At 59.4% G+C, this 11,039-nt stretch overlaps 1 protein-coding gene across 15 annotated transcripts in view; it reads left to right on the top strand.

Moving 5' to 3' along the window:
* Positions 1-9,112: 9,112 nt before the first annotated feature.
* The window catches only part of PUM1 (pumilio RNA binding family member 1), a 64,683-nt gene continuing 62,756 nt past the window's right edge, over positions 9,113-11,039 (top strand). For 4 of the 15 annotated variants that reach the window (XM_086863185.1, XM_086863173.1, XM_086863171.1 and 1 more), the window contains exon 1: positions 9,135-9,249. The gene's annotated coding sequence lies outside the window, so the exon portion shown is untranslated. Of the gene's footprint in view, positions 9,250-11,039 lie in introns of all 15 variants that reach the window. The other 11 variants (XM_086863183.1, XM_086863176.1, XM_086863172.1 and 8 more) reach the window with 6 other exon arrangements.

The raw sequence follows: 11,039 nt of genomic DNA, 5'->3' as shown, positions 1-11,039 counted from the left end.
TGGATGTGACAATGCCAAGGACACCCCACTAAAACCACATCACCCGTGACACGAGCCCAAACTCCAGCCCTAGAGAGATCCTGTCTGTGCTCCAGCCACCCCTGGTCCCCTCTGGAAGGTGACACAAGCACTCACCCATGGGTGTCACCCTGCCCTGGTGACACCTCCAGGCCCTTCCCTGCCGGCCGTGCTGCAGCCACAGGCACGAGCACAGCTTTGCACTCCATGTAGCTCTATAGATCTGTATAAAATGTATTTTATATCCTTTATTATAGTTTATTGTTTTATAAATATGTATAGGATATAGTTTTAGGTAGTTTTTGTATAGTTTATATAGTTTTATATGTGAAAATATAAATACAATTATAAATATAAGTATAAATATAAGTATAAATATAGATATAAATATAAATATAGATATAAATATAGATATAGATATAAATAAATATAAATATAAATATAAATATAAATATAAATATAAATATAAATATAAATATAAATATAAATATAAATAAATATAATATAAATATCATTTATCTATGTAAATAAATATAAGTTTTATAAATAAAATATAATTTAAATATAAAGTAAATAGTAAAAAGTAAAAATAAATGTAAATATAAGTATAAATATAAATTAAATATAAAAGCAATATATGAATGTAATATATAAATGTAATATACAAATATAAAATATATAAATGTAAATACAAATATAAATAAAGCATAAATATACATATGCATATACATATTATATGCATATGCATATAAATATAAATATTAATATTAATAAATATATAAATAGATATAAATAGAAATAGAAATATAATATAAAATATAAAATATAAATACAAATATATATAAATATATAAATATGCATAAATATAAATATATAAATGTATAAAAATATAAAAATATAAATTAAAAAAGATAGATATAGATATAGGTATAGATCTATAGATATAGATATAGATATAGATATAGATATAGATATAGATATAGATATAAATATAAATATAAATATAAATATAAATATAAATATAAATATAAATATAAATATAAATATAAATATAAATATAAATATAAATATAGCTGTGTTCCCCATGCTCCATCACTCCCGGGATGAGCAGCCAGGATGCCCTCGCTGGAGCACAGCCGTGCCCTGCCCGGCTCCTGCGCTGCATCCAGCCCCGAACCCGCCGGGTTTGTCCCGGGAGCCCCGGGAAGGGCCGGGCCAGGATGGATGGAGGCTCCCGGGAGCTGTGGGAGCTCTGGGAGCGGGAGCCAGCGGTGCTGGAGGTGTTCCAGTGCCCAGGGATATTCCCGCAGGAATCTCTGGCTGCAGGGAGGGATCCAGGGCTCTGCTCCAGCCCAGCTCCCTGCTGGAGGGGCTGAGAAGAAAGAGGAAGAGCGACTTTTTGTAAAGATAGAGAGTGCAAGAACAAAGGGGAATGGTTTTACACTGAGAGAGATCCAGATTAGATACTGAGAGGAAATTCTTCCCTGGGAGGGTGGGGAGGGGCTGGGCTGGAATTGCCAGAGCAGCTGTGGCTGTCCCTGGATCCCTGGCAGTGCCCAAGGCCAGGCTGGACATTGGGGCTGGAGCAGCCTGGGACAGTGGGGGTGACCCTGGGACAGTGGGGGTGACCCTGGGGACAGTGGGGGTGACCCTGGGAATAGTGGGGGTGACCCTGGGCACATTGAGGGTGTCCCTGCCATGGCTGGGGTGGCCCTGGGTGGGCTTTGAGGTCCCTCCCAACCCAACCCAAGCCATTCCATGATTCCATGATCCCGTCAGAGCATCCCTCTCCCGTTCCCATTTCCCGAGGAAGGGCTGGGGCGATGCGAAGGAGCAGAGGGAAATTGGGCAGAGGGAAATCTCTCCCCGGCACAGCAATCAGGCCGTGGGGCTGAGAGGAGAAGTCATGCGGACAGGAGGGCAGGAGGCTTCCAAAGGGCTGAGTCACGGAATTGCCTGCTGAGAAAAACCAGCCTCCACGTCTTTAATGATAACAAACGAGCTGGAAATCTTCATCAGCCTCCCGCTTCGGAGCGTTAATGAGAGAACTGAGGAGAGGGAATGGGGTGGGGGATGATCCCCAAAGAGGGGATCTCACCCACCCCTCCGAGGAGCTGCTGCCACCCCAACCAACGGCAGCATTTAGGGACAAGGTGGCACCAGCGTGTGGACAATGTCCCCAGGCAGTTTTTGCCTCCCTCCCCGATGGGGCAGCAGCAGCAGAGGGGTCCCCGTGTCCCCCCCAGCCCACCTGGGCCTGCAGGTGTGCGGCTGGGAGCATCCAGCCGGGATTTTGGGATCCCCTGAGCAGGGACGGGCCTCCAGCCGGTGCTGGAAGCGCTGGCCATGGATCCTGCAGCTCCTTCCCAGCTGGATCTCAACCCCCCCGGGATGAAGGTGCCACCACCTGAGCTCTGCTGCCTGGAGCTGCTTTGGGAAGCCAGAGGGATTTCCATCCCCCAGCTCCATCCCTCGGCCCTGGCACCGCAGCTGCTCACCTGGCAACCCTCAGCATCCCTCCCCAGCATCCCTGCAGGGCTTGGCAGCCCTTCAAAGGGCTGCTGGAAAGGTGGGAATGGGAGCAGAGCTGTGACACGTCTCGGCAGCCAGGTCTGGGGGAAAACCCAGGTGGTTTCTAAACCAAACATGAAATTTCCTTTTTCCTGGTTTAGAGCTGTGTTTTTGTGTGGCTGCCGTTCCTGCAGGTTTCTCAACTCCAGTCTCATTTTTAGTGTGGCAGAGGGGTGGCAGAGGGGAAATCCAATGACACTTGACCCTCTGTGCCTGCCAAAACCCAAGAACATCTGTCTACCAAACATTTTCCTGGCCAAAACATTCCTTTCTGCCTGGGCCCTGGGGAAAACACCTTCTTGACCCAGCAGAGCGAGAAGTCCCGTGTATCTCTTATTATGAATCCCATAAATCCACCCCAGGTTTATCTCCACTTCTCCAGGGCATTTCTCACTGCCAGCCTCTGGCTGCCTCCTGCAGCGGCTCGGGGAGCTGTGGCAAACCTGAGGAGGGACAGCAGAGACATCACTGGGGTCACAGAACCATCAATGGTTTGTGTTGGAAGGGACCTTAAAGATCACCTAAATCCAACCCATGGCAGGGTCACCCGCACTGTCCCCAGAGTCACCCCCACTGTCCCAGGGTCACCTCCACTGTCCCAGGGTCACCCCCACTGTCCCAGGGTCACCCCCACTGTCCCCAGAGTCACCTCCACTGTCCCCAGGGTCACCCCCACTGTCCCCAGGGTCACCCCCACTGTCCCCAGGGTCACCCCCACTGTCCCAGGCTGCTCCAGCCCCAATGTCCAGCCTGGCCTTGGGCACTGCCAGGGATCCAGGGACAGCCACAGCTGCTCTGGCAATTCCAGCCCAGCCCCTCCCCACCCTCCCAGGGAACAATTCCTGCCCAAGATCCCACCCCAATCTCCCCTTTTCCAATCTCAAGCCATTCCCTGGGTCCTGTCCCTCCAAGCCCTCGTTAATCTCTCTCCACTTTTCTTGTGGCCCCTGCAGGCACTGGAAGGTCACAGTTTGGTCACCCTGACATTTCTTTTCCAGGCTGAACAATCCCAGCTCTCCCAGCCTTCCCTCCCAGCAGAGCTGCTCCATCCCTCTGTCCATCCTGGTGTTTTCCCCTGGATTCTCTCCATCCTGAGCTAGAAGCCCATTCCCCCGGGAAGCAGAGGCAGGCGTTGGCACAGCAGCTTCCCTGGACACAAGGAGGGATCAGCGGGATCTGAGCACCCCCAGGACATCTCCCAGAGCAGCTTTGTCCTTGCACTGGGGACTGGGGACTCTCAGCACAGCCCTGAGCCCAGCTGGTGGGTGGGAGCTCCTTAAAAACTTTAATTTTGGGGGGCTCCATTCTCACGAGGAAACACGAAACTCTCAGACCCCGCTGCTGCCAGGTGGCTCCACAGCCAGAATTCCCTGCAGCTTCCCATAACCACAACATTTCAGCAGCTGCTTTTAAACTTGGCTGGGACTCCTTTAAAAAAAACCACCACCCATCTGCTCTGGGTGCCTCATCAGGAGCGTGGAGAGAAAGCCGTGGGTGAAAGGTGTCGGTGAGAGCAGGGCTTTATCTGATGGCTCAGAGCTGCTGCAGCGCCCAGGGACATTCCCCGGCTGCTGCTGCTGCCAGCCCCAGCTCAGGAAGCGTTTCCATGAAGGTGACACCGGGAAGGTCCCTGATTTCAGCTGTCAGAGCTGCCCACTGTGGCCACTGTGGCTGTCAGCTGTGGCTCACGGCGCCGGGCTTTGACGAAACGCTGCCCCGGTGATGCAAATCAATGATGCACTTGGCTTCTCCAGGGTTTCTTGGTCAAGCCAGCACACTCTGAAAATATTCTGCATAAAGACCTCAGCAGTTTTTGGCTTGGTTCGGGAAAAATTGAGTCAGTGGATTTTTTAGATTTCTTTTTTCTGCTGGCCAAGGAAATGTTGGTGCTCTACAGAGAGAGAGATCTTCTTTCCTTCGGTTTAGCTTTTAACTGCAGGCATCAAATTGTCACTGAAATAAAAGCCCTGCATGTCCCGAGGCTGGGGACAGCCAGGCCTCCCTGGGGCAGCACTGAAGCCACTTTTAGGAGCCCCCCAATGTGTTTTCTCCCCAGGTGAACCCCCTGTCCCGTGCAGGTGTCTCCCTTGGGGAGCTGTGGGAAGCTCTGCTCCCAGCAGGATGAATCACGGCAGCAGAGCTGGGTTGGTTTGCTCTCAGACGCCTTCAAAGAGAAGGTTCTGTGGTGCTGGGCATGGTGCCACCAGGAGCAGCATCTGGGCAGAGCGGGGAAGGAGGGTCTGGATTTGGGCAGTGGGTCAGGATGTGGAATTTTGATGCTCGGTGAAGATCAGCGTGGATTGAAGCCCCTTCTGTGGGGAAGAGAGGGAGAAAAGCCCTTCCAGTGAGTCACTGGGAGGTGGGAGGACAGCAGTCACCTCCTGGAGGTCCCTTTTTCCCTTTGCAGATGAAGATGTGTCCCAGGATAACTCCTGGCAGGACTGGGCTGGGGTCAGCTGGTGGCCAACGGTGCAAGGGAGATCAGAAGGACATTTCCACCCCCAGAAGGTTTCTCCTGTGGAGGTGGAAGTTATTTCACTGCCTGCTCCTCTCACTCTGGCTCTGAAGTTTTTGGAGCAGCGTGTTCTCCCAGTGGGAGACTTTTCCATGGATGGCAACAAGCTGGGAGCTCGGGCAGAAGAGAGGATGGCAGCGGTGGGAGGCAGGAGAGGCTGTGGGAGGGATGGAAGTGCTGGAGATGAGACCCAAACTCCCCCTCAGCCTCACAGCCGCAGGACTTCTCCCTAAATCCGGCAAAATTCACCGGCAAATGAGGGTTTGAACCACTCACACTCCATCCCCAGCAGGACTCCTTCCCTCCCCCTCTCATTACAGCGGCAGAGCTGTAATTATCCCAGGTCTAATTAACAGAGAGCACGTTTCCAGTGTCAGCATCAGCCTGGGTGTGTGCTGAGCCCACCTGGCAGGGGGTCAGCGCTGGGGACAGCGCAGGGACAGCCAGCTGGGGTGCTGAGGGTGGCAGCTGGCAGGGACAGAGCCCAGCAGTGAGCAGAGGAAGCGCAGGGACAGCCCAGCCCTCTGTGCCCGGTGAGGACAGCGTGGGAAACAGCTCCTGTCCCCTTTGCAGCCCAAATCTCTGTCACCCAGGGTGATTCTGGTATCAGCCCAGGGATGGGTGGCACCACAGGACAGGGCTGTGCAGGCAGATTGAGCTGCTCCAGCTCCCACACCACGCAGTTCCACCTCTCACATCGCCTCTCCCGCACCACTGGCGTTCTGGGGACACTGCATGGACCTCACAGAACCATGGAATCATCAGGGTGGAAAGGATCCCCTAAGATCATCCAAACACTAACCCAGCACTGCCATGTTCACCACCAAACCACGTCCTCAAATGCCACATTTACCTATTTTTTCAACACTTTCAGGGGTCGGGGCTTCACCACCTGTGCCAATGCCTGATATCCAAATTTTTCCTGATATCCAGCTCAACCCTTCCTTGGCACAACCTGGGTCTATTTCCTCTCATGTTGTTCCCTGGGAGCAGAGCCCGACCCCCCCGGCTGTCCCCTCCTGCCAGGGACTTGTGCAGAGCCAGAAATTCCCCCTGAGCCTCCTTTGCTCCAGCCTGAGCCCCTTCCCAGCTCCCTCAGGAATTCTCCAGCCCCTTCCCAGCTCCCTCAGGAATTCTCCAGCCCCTTCCCAGCTCCCTCAGGGATTCTCCAGCCCCTTCCCAGCTCCCCAGGAATTCTCCAACCCCTTCCCAGCTCCCTCAGCTGTTCCTCACAGGACTCCCTCTCCAGCCCCCTCCCCTCTCCAGGGAATTCAAGCCACAGCAATGACCCAGAGGAGCTGTGTCCCCCTCTCAGCCCAGCAGAGCCGAGCTTATCCCAGCAGGGCTTGGCCAGGTCACAGAGGCCGGGCTGCTGCTGGCCCAGGGCGCTGCTGTGTGTCCGTGCAAGGCTCGGTTCCAAGCCCGGGCTCCGCAGGGAAAACCTTTGCTCGCTCTTTTATCTCGACCCTTGCCTGTCACGCCCGGCCTGGGGCGCTCAGCACCGAACCCTCCAAGCCGCGTTTCCCCAGGTTTTGGGGGGTCTGGGGTCGGTCCTGCTGCCCCCCAAGGGGGGCCCACGCTGGAAGAGGTGGTGGAAACACCCTTCCATCGCCCCGGCAGCGCATGGAGCGGGGAATGGATGCAAGGCACGGCTGAACCCAGCTTTGCACGCGTTTTAATGACCGAGACCCGCGCTTGAAGCCACTTCTTGTACCCTCGCGAGCCACAAAAGCTGCGGGCTCTGTGTCCCAGGGCCGGCCGGAGCCCCTGGAGCCAGCGGCTGCTCCTCTCTGCCCGCAGCTGAGGGCACGTCCCGAGCTCTCCCGGCTCTTCCCTCCCGTTCCCCCGCCAGCCAAGGCGGACAGAGAACATTCCATGGGCGCATCGAGCGCTCCATCCCCCCAAGGGCGGCGGCCAGGAGGCGCTTGGCCACGGGCCGTCCCTCGAACGTGGAGGAGCCGGGGCAGAACTGCCCGGGCTCCCTGCACCCGGTACCGCCCGCCCTGCCCGGGCTCCGAGCGCCCGGTACCGCCCGCCCTGCCCGGGCTCCCTGCACCCGGCACCGCCCGCCCTGCCCGGGCTCCCTGCACCCGGTACCGCCCGCCCTGCCCGGGCTCCCTGCACCCGGCACCGCCCTGCCCGGGCTCCGAGCACCCGGTACCGCCCGCCCTGCCCGGGCTCCGAGCACCCGGTACCGCCCGCCCTGCCCGGGCTCCCAGCACCCGGCACCGCCCGCCCTGCCCGGGCTCCCTGCACCCGGTACCGCCCGCCCTGCCCGGGCTCCCAGCACCCGGCACCGCCCGCCCTGCCCGGGCTCCCTGCACCCGGTACCGCCCTGCCCGGGCTCCCTGCACCCGGTACCGCCCTGCCCGGGCTCCCTGCACCCGGCACCGCCCGCCCTGCCCGGGCTCCCTGCACCCGGTACCGCCCTGCCCGGGCTCCCTGCACCCGGTACCGCCCGCCCTGCCCGGGCTCCGAGCGCCCGGTACCGCCCGCCCTGCCCGGGCTCCCTGCACCCGGTACCGCCCGCCCTGCCCGGGCTCCGAGCGCCCGGTACCGCCCGCCCTGCCCGGGCTCCGAGCGCCCGGTACCGCCCGCCCTGCCCGGGCTCCGAGCGCCCGGTACCGCCCGCCGGGGGCTGCAGTTCTCCCGGTGCCCGCGGCACATGGCGAGGGGGAGGCACCCGGGGGAACCACCCCGAAATTGTGTTTGGCTGCTGGTGGAGGGAGAGGAGGCGCCGTTGGGCGCCCCCGGGGCGGTTCTGGGGCGGGAGGGGCTCGGGGTGCCAGGGCTGGGGGGCTCAGGATGCCCAGGCTGTGGGGGGCTCGGACGGAGAACACTCGGGGTGCCCAGCCCGGGGGGCTGTGGGGGGCTCGGACGGAGAACACTCGGGGTGCCCAGCCTGGGGGGCTGTGGGGGGCTCGGACGGAGAACACTCGGGGTGCCCAGCCCGGGGGGCTTTGGGGGGCTCGGACGGAGAACACTCGGGGTGCCCAGCCTGGGGGGCTCAGGGTGTCCCGGCTCGGTGAGCGCAAGCTGGCACCGCCAAGGCTGGGGAAGGTGGGGTGTCCAGCGGGGTTCAGGATGCCCGGGCCAGCGGGGAAATCAGGGTGCCCGTGCCGGGGGGGCTCAGCCACATCCCCGGCCGGCCAGCGAGCGCTGCTGGCGGTGCCAGCGGCAGCGCGGGGCTGAACGCGGGGCTGTGCCCGCACCCCCGGCCGGGGCAGGGGCCGCGCTGGGAGGGCGCTGCGGGCTGACCGCGGCCCGGGAGGCGCGGCGGGATCGGGGCACATCCCGGTCCGGTCCGTCCCTTCCCAGTGCATCCCGTCCCTTTCCGGTCCATCCCTTCCCATCCCGTCCCGGTCCATCCAGTCCCGGTCCATCTCCCTGTACCCCATCCCATCCCGCCCCGTCCCGGTCCGGTCCATCCAGTCCCGGTCTATCCCGCTCCGTCCCGCTCCATCCCATCCCATTCCATCCCGTTCCATCCCATCCCATCCCGTTCCATCCCGTTCCATCCCGTTCCATCCCGTCCCTTCCCATCCCATCCCGTTCCATCCCGCTCCATCCCATCCCTTCCCATTCCATCCCATCCCATCCCGTTCCATCCCGTTCCATCCCATCCCATCCCGTTCCTTCCCATTCCATCCCATCCCATCCCGTTCCATCCCGTTCCATCCCGCTCCATCCCTTCCCATCCCGTTCCATCCCGCTCCATCCCGTTCCATCCCATCCCGTCCCATCCCGTCCCTTCCCTTCCCATCCCGTTCCATCCCGTTCCATCCCGCTCCATCCCGTTCCATCCCATCCCATCCCATCCCATCCCATCCCATCCCATCCCATCCCATCCCATCCCATCCCATCCCATCCCATCCCATTCCATCCCGCTCCATCCCGTTCCATCCCGTTCCATCCCGTCCCTTCCCTTCCCATCCCGTTCCATCCCGTTCCATCCCGCTCCATCCCGTCCCTTCCCTTCCCATCCCGCCCCGTCCCGGCGGCGCTGGAGCGGCCTCGCCTTCCCGTGGTGCAGCGCGGCCGCGGCCCCGCCGCGCCGCCATGTTGTCGGAGTGAGCGGCCGGGGAGAGGCAGCGGCGAGCGGCCGGGGGGGGCCCGGCATCCGTCTGCATCCGAGCGCTCCGCCCGTGAGTAGCGGCCCGGCACCGGCCCCGCCGCGCCGCGGACCCCCGCGGACCCGCCCGTGGGCGCATATTGGCGGGGGGCGCGGCAGGAGAGGCCCCAGGCCGCCCCGAAGGCGAGCGGCGGCGGGGGCGCTGCGCCGGCGCTCCCGCCCCGCTCCGTGTCGGGGCCGCGGCCTGGGCCCATTGTTAGCGGGGAGGGGGCGCGGGGGGACCCCCGGGCCCCGAGCGCGGCCCCGCGGCCGCTCCGGTAACGGGGCCGGGGGTTATTGTTGGGGGGGCGCGGGCCCATCCCGGCCCGCAGCCGCCTTGCCCCGGGCCCGGCCCCGCCGGCCGCTCTCCCTCGCTCCGTGGGGCTCCCCCTTCTCCTGGGGCCGGGCTCCCTGTCCCCCGCACGGCTCCCATCCCGCCGGGCCCCCCTTCTCCTCGGGGCTCCCTGTTCCCCCGCACGGCTCCCATCCCGCCGGGCCCCCCTTCTCCTCGGGGCTCCCTGTTCCTCCGCACGGCTCCCATCCCGCCGGGCTCCCCCTTCTCCCGGGGCCGGGCTCCCTGTTCCCCCGCACGGCTCCCATCCCGCCGGGCTCCCCTTCTCCTCGGGGCTCCCTCCCGGGGGGCTCTGGCGCTCCGGCCGAGGCCCCGCTTTGTTGCCCCCGGGGCTCCGGGGGGTGCTTGGCTTCCTCCCCCTCCGCTTTTGGGGGGTCTCGGAGCTTCGGGGGGTCCCTGGCAGAGGAGAGGGTCGGGGCTGGCGGCGGAAAAAAGCTCCCGATCCTTTTGGATGTGCTGGGTGACCCCGGGGGTTTTGTGGTTGGGGTTTTTTATTTCCCCCCCTGGTTTTTATCTCGTGCTCACATAACAACAGCCTCGGCCCCTGGGAGCTGCAAAGTTGGAATTTTAAGAGCCTCTCGCCCCAACCTGAGAAATTCTCTGGTTGGTTTTTTTGTTGTTGTTGTTGTTGTTTGCTTTGGTCAATGTTTAATAACTTTGTTGGGAGCAGAGATTTTTACTGGGCAGATCATGAGTAAGGAATTTCCTTTCTGAGGAGGGATGGAGGTGGGGTAGGGGGGACCGGGGGTCCTTTTGGGGTTTTTAGTGCCGCTTTTGGGAATGGCCCGGCTCGGGAATTGAGCGCTGCTTCCCCCCAGGATTCCAGGAAAACACAGGGATAACGTTAAAAGTTCTGCTAGGCCACAGCGCTCTCAAACAATGGCTCTGCTTTCATTCCCTCTGCAACTTCCCCCCAAAAAAATAAATAAAAAATACAAAACAAACCCAGCCAGCCCAAACTCCTCTGCTTTGAGGCTGAACTCTTTGGAGACGCTGTTTTTTTGGAATAATGTGTGATTTTGAGGGGAATAGGGAATGGTGGGCAGGAGGATGTGGCTGTGGAGCCAGGCTCTGCGCGGATTCAATCTCCTTTATCCAGCGGTGTCACCACCGCTGATTCAAACTCGCGGGGGAGATTCCTCGGAAGTTTTTATTTTGTTGTTTGCGGAGCGTCCCAGAATGGGAAGAATTGGGAGCAGCTCCTTGTGCCGAGTTCTCATGCAGGGAAAAGCAGAGCCGCCCTCCCTCAGCTCGGCACCGAAGCCTTTGTTTGCGAACCCGGCCTCCTGCCCACCTGGGAAAAGTTGATGCTCTATTTTTAGGAAGAGTTTGGGAATGGAAGAGGCTCGGGAGGCCCCGAGCAGCTGCGGCTTTGCGGTGTAGGTGACTTGGTGCAGCTGTGAGTGACAGGATTCAGCTGGCCCGCTCTCCGGATCCCGAAATTCCATCAAATCCCGGCTGGGAGCTGCCCG

This window comes from Cyanistes caeruleus, chromosome 26 (genome assembly GCF_971803275.1).
Source record: "Cyanistes caeruleus chromosome 26, bCyaCae1.hap1.1, whole genome shotgun sequence".
Lineage (NCBI taxonomy): Eukaryota > Metazoa > Chordata > Aves > Passeriformes > Paridae > Cyanistes > Cyanistes caeruleus.
The sequence above is the reverse complement of the archived record's forward strand: the minus strand, read 5'-3'. Positions and strand labels throughout refer to the sequence as shown.